At 47.1% G+C, this 8201-nt stretch overlaps 1 non-coding gene across 1 annotated transcript; it reads left to right on the top strand.

Annotated features, from left to right (window-relative positions):
* The first annotated feature begins 199 nt into the window (after positions 1-199).
* On the top strand, positions 200-337 carry LOC114114653 (small Cajal body-specific RNA 20). Its single transcript, XR_003589273.1, has one exon. It is a non-coding gene; the product is annotated as a small Cajal body-specific RNA 20 (non-coding RNA).
* Positions 338-8201: the final 7864 nt, after the last annotated feature.

Here is an 8201-nt window from a genome sequence, read left to right as displayed (position 1 = left end):
GAGCTGTAAAAATGAAACTTAGTGGTTCGGATGTGAGTCTTTGCGACCCCGTGGACTGTAGCCTGCCAGACTCCTCTGCTCATAGAATTCTCCAGACAAGAATACTGGAGTGGGTAGCCATTTCCTTCTGCAAGAGACCTTCCCCACCCAGGGTTCAAACCCAGGTCTCCTGTGTTGCAGGCGGATTCTTTATTGTCTGAGCCACCAGGGAAGCATAGAGCTGTAGGAGGTCCCTTTTCTCCTCAGCCAGGACTGGAGGCCAAAATCAGCCCTTGAGGGTCATTGTCGCTGGGGGTGCCATGAGCTGGGAAGCCGTGTTTTCCTACCCCAGGCATTTGTAGAAAAGAAAAAAAAAGGAATATGTCTGCCAACCACAGGCTTGACCTTTGGTCCAAAAAGATCCCATATTCCACGGCTCAGCTAAGCTTGTACACCGCAAGCACTGAGCCTGCAGTCTAGAGGCCAAGAGCTCCTGAAGCCCGTGCGCTTGGAACCCGTGCTCCACAGCAAGAGAAACCACCCCAGTGAGACGCCCGCACAGTGCAACTAGAGCAAGAGAAGCCACCCCAGTGAGACGCCTGCACAGTGCAACTAGAGAAAGAGAAGCCACCCCAGTGAGACGCCCGCACAGTGCAACTGGAGAATAGCCGCCACTCACCACAACTAGAAGACCCAGCACAGCCAAAAAAAATAAAGTAGCCAGTCATCCACAATTCTGTGGCCCTGGATCCAGAGTAACTCTGTCCAGGGAGGAGACAAAGCAGTCCTTTTGTTTCACCCCTGAGGACCAAGGCCAGGTCTGCTCAAATTCTACTCCCATCATTCACCATCTCTTCAGAAGGATTTGACCAATCCCTAGAGAGATAAGAATGCCTTCCTGAGTGATCAATGCAAAGAAACAGAGAAAAACAATAGAATGGGAAAGACTAGAGATCTCTTCAAGAAAATTAGAGATACCAAGGGAACATTTCATGCAGAGATGGGCTCGATAAAGGACAGAAATGGTCTGGACCTAACAGAAGCAGAAGATATTAAGAAGAGGTGGCAAGAATACACGGAAGAACTGTACAAAAAGATCTTCATGACCCAGATAATCATGATGATGTGATCACTAATCTAGAGCCAGACATCTTGGAATGTGAAGTCAAGTGGGCCTTAGAAAGCATCACTATGAACAAAGCTAGTGGAGGTGATGGAATTCCAGTTGAGCTGTTTCAAATCCTAAAAGATGATGCTGTGAAAGTGCTGCAATCAATATGCCAGCAAGTTTGGAAAACTCATCAGTGGCCACAGGACTGGAAAAGGTCAGTTTTCATTCCAATCCCAAAGAAAGGCAATGCCAAAGAATGCTCAAACTACCGCACAATTGCACTCATCTCACATGCTAATAAAGTAGTGCTCAAAATTTTCCAAGCCAGACTTCAGCAATACGTGAACCGTGAACTCCCTGATGTTCAAGCTGGTTTTAGAAAAGGCAGAGGAACCAGAGATCAAATTGCCAACATCCACTGGATCATCAAAAAAGTAAGTGAGTTCCAGAAAAACACCTATTTCTGTTTTATTGACTATGCCAAAGCCTTTGACTGTGTGGATCACAATAAACTGTGGAAAATTCTGAAAGAGATGGGAATACCAGACCACCAGACCTGCCTCTTGAGAAATCTGTATGCAGGCCAGGAAGCAACAGTTAGAACTGAACATGGAACAACAGACTGGTTCCATAGGAAAAGGAGTATGTCAAGGCTGAATATTGCCACCCTGCTTATTTAACTTATATGCAGAGTACATCATGAGAAACGCTGGACTGGAAGAAACACAAGCTGGTATCAAGATTGCCAGGAGAAATATCAATAACCTCAGATATGCAAATGACACCACCCTTAAGGCAGAAAGTGAAGAGGAACTAAAAGCCTCTTGATGAAAGTAAAAGTGGAGAGTGAAAAAGTAGGCTTAAAGCCCAACATTCAGAAAACGAAGATCATGGCATCTGGTCCCATCACTTCATGGGAAATAGATGGGAAACAGTGGAAACAGTGTCAGACTTTATTTTGGGAGGCTCCAAAATCACTGCCAATGGTGATTGCAGCCATGAAATTAAAAGACGCTTATTCCTTGGAAGAAAAGTTATGACCAACCTAGATAGCATATTCAAAAGCAGAGACATTACTTTGCCGACTAAGGTCCGTCTAGTCTAGGCTATGGTTTTCCCAGTGGTCATGTATGGCTGTGAGAGTTGGACTGTGAAGAAGGCTGAGCGCTGAAGAATTGACGCTTTTGAACTGTGGTGTTGGAGGAAACTCTTGAGGGTCCCTTGGACTGCAAGGAGATCCAACCAGTCCATTCTGAAGGAGATCAGCCCTGGGATTTCTTTGGAAGGAATGATGATAAAGCTGAAACTCCAGTACTTTGGCCACCTGATGTGAAGAGTTGACTCATTGGAAAAGACTCTGATGCTGGGAGGGATTGGGGACAGGAGGAGAAGGGGACGACAGAGGATGAGATGGCTGGATGGCATCATGGACTCGATGGACATGGGTCTGGGTGAACTCCGGGCTTTGGTGATGGACAGGGAGGCCTGGCGTGCTGCGATGCATGGGGTCGCAAAGAGTCAGACAAGACTGAGCAACTGAACTGAACTGAACTGAACTGAAGGGAACATTTCATGCGAAGATGGGCCCAATAAAGGACAGAAATGATATGGACCTAACAGAAGCAGAAGATATTAAGAAGAGGAGGCAAAAATACACAGAAGAACTGAACAAAAAAGATCTTCACGACCCAGATAATCATGATGGTGTGATCACTCACCTAGAGCCAGACATCCTGGAATGAGAACTCAAGTGGGCCTTAGGAAGCATCACTATGAACAAAACTAGTGGAGGTGATGGAATTCCAGTTGAGCTATTTCAAATCCTGAAAGATGATGCTGTGAAAGTGCTGCACTCAATATACCAACAAATTTGGAAAACTCAGCAGTGGCCACAGGACTGGAAAAAATCTGTTTTCATTCCAATCCCAAAGAAAGCTAATGCCAAAGAATGCTCAAACTACCACACAATTGCACTCATCTCACACGCTAGTAAAGTAATGCTCAAAATTCTCCAAGGCAGGCTTCAGCAGTATGTGAACTATGAACTTCCAGATGTTCAAGCTGGTTTTAGAAAAGGCAGAGGAACCAGAGATCAAATTGCCAACATCCGCTGGATCATCGAAAAAGAAAGAGAGTTCCAGAAAAACATCTACTTCTGCTTTATTGACTATGCCAAAGCCTTTGACTGTGTGGATCACAAGAAACTGTGGAAAATCCTGAAAGAGATGGGAATAGCAGACCACCTGACCAGCCTCCTTAGAAATCTGTATGCAGGTCGAGAAGCAACAGTTAGAACTGGACATGGAACAACAGACTGGTTCCAAATAGGAAAAGGAGTACGTCAAGGCTGAATATTGTCACCCTGCTTATTTAACTTATATGCAGAGTACATCATGAGAATTGCTGGGCTGGATGAGGTACAAGCTGGAATCAAGATTGCCAGGAGAAATATCAATAACCTCAGATATGCAGATGACACCACCCTTCTGGCAGAAAGCAAAAAAGAACTAAAGAGCCTCTTAATAAAAGTGAAAGAGGAGAGTGAAAAAGTTGGCTCAAAGCTCAACATTCAGAAAACTAAGATCATGGCATCCAGTCCTGTCACTTCGTGGCAAACAGATGGGGAAACAATGCAGCCATGAAATAAAAAGACATTTGCTCCTTGAAAGAAAAATTATGACCAACCTAGACAGCATATTAAAAAGCAGAGACATTACTTTGCCAACAAAGCTCCATCTAGTTAAAGCTATGGTTTTTCTAATAGTCATATATGGATGTGAGAGTCGGACTATAAAGAAAGCTGAGTGCCAAAGAATTGATGCTTTTGAACTGTGGTGTTGGAGAAGACTCTTGAGAGTGCCTTGAACAGCAAGGATATCCAACCAGTCCATCCTAAAAGAAATCAGTCCTGAATATTCATTGGAAGGACTGATACTGAAGCTGAAGCTCTAATACTTTGGCCATCTGATGCGAAGAACTGACTCATTGGAAAAGACACTGATGCTTGGAAGGATTGAAGGCGGGAGGAAAATGGGACGACAGAGGATGCGATGGTTGGATGGTATCACCGACTCAATGGACATGAGTTTGAGTAAGCTCTGGTAGTTGGTGATGGACAGAGAAGCCTGGCGTGCTGCAGTCCATGGGGTCGCAAAGAGCAGGACACGACTGAGCGACTAAACTGAACTGAACTGCACTGCTCTGATTTTGAGCAGGGCATTCATTCCCTGATGCTAAAGCTTCCTGAACCCTGAGCCCCGGGCCTGGGAAACAGAGCAGGCATTTTTTCTGCCCTCTAGGACACCTCAGCCCAAGAGGTAACAGGATGAAACAGAAGGTATGGAGAGAAAGAGCCTCAGGGGAGGTGGGGAGGTCACACCCAGCTGACCCCTAAATGGGAATGAAGCAGGTAATATTACTATCTATCTCCTTTTACTGATAGGCTAAAATCATAAGTAACTTGCCCGAGGTCACTCTCGGGTCAACTACAGAGTATGATAAGGATCCAGGACGATCAAGCTGACAAGCGACCCTAATTTTATTTTTCCAAATACTCTGCTCATCCATTTAGCTCAAATGTACTGAGCTGTGTCTTTGCTTAAATGTCTCTCCCACTAGACTCCCTGGGGTGGGGGCAGAGGGTGATGGTGGTGATAAGAGCCAACAAGTCTATCCTGCATCTTTGCATCACAAAATCTAGCACAACACCAAGGCCATACTAGCTGAACGACTACGGGAGTTTGGTGTTGCAATATGAGGCTTTGAGGTATCATGAGCTATTGCAATAGCCAGCATCCACTTGCAGGAGCTGGGCTGGTAAGTTTGCCCAAGATTCCACAGCTAGGGCTCCCCTGGTGGTCTAGTGGTTAAGAATCTGTCTACCAACGCAGGTGATGTGGGTTCAATCCCTAGTTCGGGAAGATCCCACATGCCAAGGAGCACCTAAGCCTGTGCACTGCAGTGAAGACACAAGCCCTCATTGGCCACAGCTAGAGAAAGCCTGTGCGCAGCAATGAAGACCTAGCACAGCCAAAAATAAACAAATAAATAAAGGCTTAGGGGGGAAAAAAGAATCCACATCTAAGAAGCCGGGATTCACCCTTGCTTCTGGGACCATGGTGACTTAGACACCCATTCATGCAGTGTCTGTCCTCATACCTACAGAATCTTCGGAAGGTGGAAGGCACCCTGGGCCTGGTGTCCCCTTGTATTCTCTGCTAACCCATGCAGCTGGCTCCTTGATTCACTGAAGTATAGACTCCACACCTGGCCCAGAGGCTCCTAAGGGGTGGCCCATGCCCCATGAGGCTGTCCTGAGTCTAGGGACTCTGAACTTCACAGATTGACCGTTTGAATTCCCAAGAATTTAAACAAAAACAAGGCATGTAGCAATTATCTAAAAGGGAGTGCACATTTTTTTCCATCCTTACCCATCCAAAAATATTTCAAATCTGAAAACAAAAGTCTCAAAACAGTTTGGAGGAGGGAAAAGCAGGCATATGCCAAGAGTGGCAGTTCCCTTCCCAGCACTCCATGGGTGGGGTCTGGCCAGGAAGCACTGATACCTCTGTCCCCTCAACCCCTCTCTGCAGCTTCAGTCTGGTTCCTCTAGGCCAGGAATTCTGAAACAACTTTTTAAGAAACTTGTCATTGCCATAAAGATGGTCTTGGACATGGCGAAAGTCTGATACATTCTTGTCCTCAGATCAAAGGTAATACATGAGCAATGACTTGGATTTTTTTTTTGAATGCCTTTGTCCTAAAAGTTGATATTGTCCAAAGAGTCCCTGAAAGGGGCAGTGGGAAACATTATACAAGATATAGTTACCTGGCTCCACAGTGCTGTGAGGAAAGGGTGGAGCAGGAGTAGGAGGACGTGCCTTAAGATACCGTGTCCCTCTAGACCCCCCTGGGACCATCACCCTCTCCTGCCTTTCCTTCTCCCCCTCAACACACAGTCCTTACCCACAATTCAATGCCTTGCCTTTCCTATACCCCAGAACCTTTTGCAAGTATATGGAACCGTGGTACTCTCTCCCTGAAAATGCACAGGCACACCAGCTTCTGCAAGGTGGGCTCCAGGAACCCACTGTCTGAACACAACTCTCTGTGCTGCTGGCCCCACCCGGTCCCAGGGAAGTGGGATCCTAGATGGTCAGGATCAGGGATCACGACTGGGGATCACACCCTGGGAAGTGACAGGAGGGCGGGTGACATGGAAGAGTGGTACCGTGACCTACCCCAGGGAGTGCTGGGAATTTCCTGGGGCCACAAGGGTCAGTCTTGGTTGTGAGCCACTCCCAAAGCAGGGGCAACCTCAGACAAGGCCAGCCTTTGCAGCTTCGGATATCCCCAAAGGAGGCTGAGAGCTGAGTGTTGCTTCCCAGTGGCCAGGCCAATGAATGTGCACTGGGGAGGGATCTGAGTCACTGTTGCAGAGCCAGCTACACTCCCTTGGGATGCTCTTTGCCCAAGAGCTGTCCCCAGCACTGGAACCACCCCAGGAAGAACTGACTGATCTCTGGGCTCTCTCTCCATATGGAGAACAGGAGGACTGCCCATCCTCTTTGTGCCCCAGGAGCAGCCTGCTGATTGAACCCTGCTGGGTTCCGTCCTGAGGGTACTAGGGGTGCTTTCCCTCCCCCAGTGACAAGCAGGCCTCACTGGGAAAAGCAGAAGTCCTGTGCTCTCCTTCCTTTTGGTTCCCTGGGGTGGCACTCAGAGTAGCAGCCCAGGAAACCCACAGCAAAGAGCATCAGGACAAACAGGATGACAGCAGAGAGGAAAGATAGGCTGTCTTAAGCAGATGTAATCAGGATGTGTGTGATATGAAAATCTGGTGCTAGTCAATGCCCCAATCGTGGGGTCTTCTGTCTCTACAGCCAAGCTCACTCTTAACAGAATCAGAATACACAGATTCATCTGCATGCTCTTCTCAAGATGTCTGGAGCAAAGAGGAGATAACAGTCCCCTCAAAGAGGAAGTAGACTTGTCCTCCCCACCTCACTGTTATCTTTGACCACCAGCACCTCCACCTCCCCCAGTCTTCACCTTACACATCCGGTCGGCTGGGGACCCTTAACCAGGAAGTCATTCCCCCGCACTGAAGCAGAGCCCCTGTGACCCTTGGCGCTCCCTCCTGCCTTTTAGCTGGACTGAGCGCTAGTTCCTTGTGTTCAGGGACTCCATCTCGCAGCTCTGCATCCCTAGCAGATATAGGGATACATGGCTGGTTCTAAGACTGGGGCAGGAAGCCTATGAGGTTAGCTGCAGAACAGAGAGCAAAAGGTGAGCCCAGAAAACAAAAGGATTAAGGCCACCCATCAAAGGAACGCAGCAGAGGGACTAACTCGAAATGGTTCCCAGTGACCAAACCTGAGCAATTTCAGCAAAAAAATAAATAAACACTGTAGCTTTGCATTGTAATTTAAAATGTAAAATTAAATGCCCATGAGTCCATTACTGATTGAATGAATAAATGGGAAGAATAGGCAAAACTCCCTTACAGAAGAATTCCAAATAATGTTTGTAGATAGCTCCAACACGTGCAATAGACACCACCCCTAGAGTGCGGGTCGTGCTCAGCACTTCCTTCCAAAGAGTCAAGTGTGAAGGAGTAACTCTACAGTGGAGAAACTTGACAGATGTGACCTCAGCCAGGTGATCAAGGTCACCAGTGATGAGTCATGTTGAGAGTGTGTGCCCTTGACCTGATGGGGTGAGAATGGCACCCCAAGGTCTTTCTCCCAATAACCAGGAATCCCTGCCTAACTGTGAGTGAGCATCAGACACATCTCGACCGACGGACAAAACACCTGACCGCCTCAAAACTCTCTAGGTCAACAAGAACAGGAAGTTTGAGAAACTGTCACAGCAAGGAAGCCTGAGGGAACACAATGATTAAATGTCACAGGGTGTTCTGGATAGGATCCTGGCACAGAGAAAGGACAGTACAGAACATTCAGAGGTGTGGCCTCTGGATAAGCTGCTGATCGAGTTAAGAATAATGCTCCCAATACCAGTTCTTTAGCTGTGACCATGTGGCATGCTGACGTAAGATGTTAAAGGCTGGAAAAATGGAACTCTGTATAGCCCTTGCAACTTTTCTGTA

The sequence above is a fragment of the Ovis aries genome, chromosome 4 (assembly GCF_016772045.2).
Source record: "Ovis aries strain OAR_USU_Benz2616 breed Rambouillet chromosome 4, ARS-UI_Ramb_v3.0, whole genome shotgun sequence".
NCBI classification, from domain to species: Eukaryota; Metazoa; Chordata; class Mammalia; order Artiodactyla; family Bovidae; genus Ovis; species Ovis aries.
This window is presented reverse-complemented; position numbering and strand designations above follow the sequence as displayed.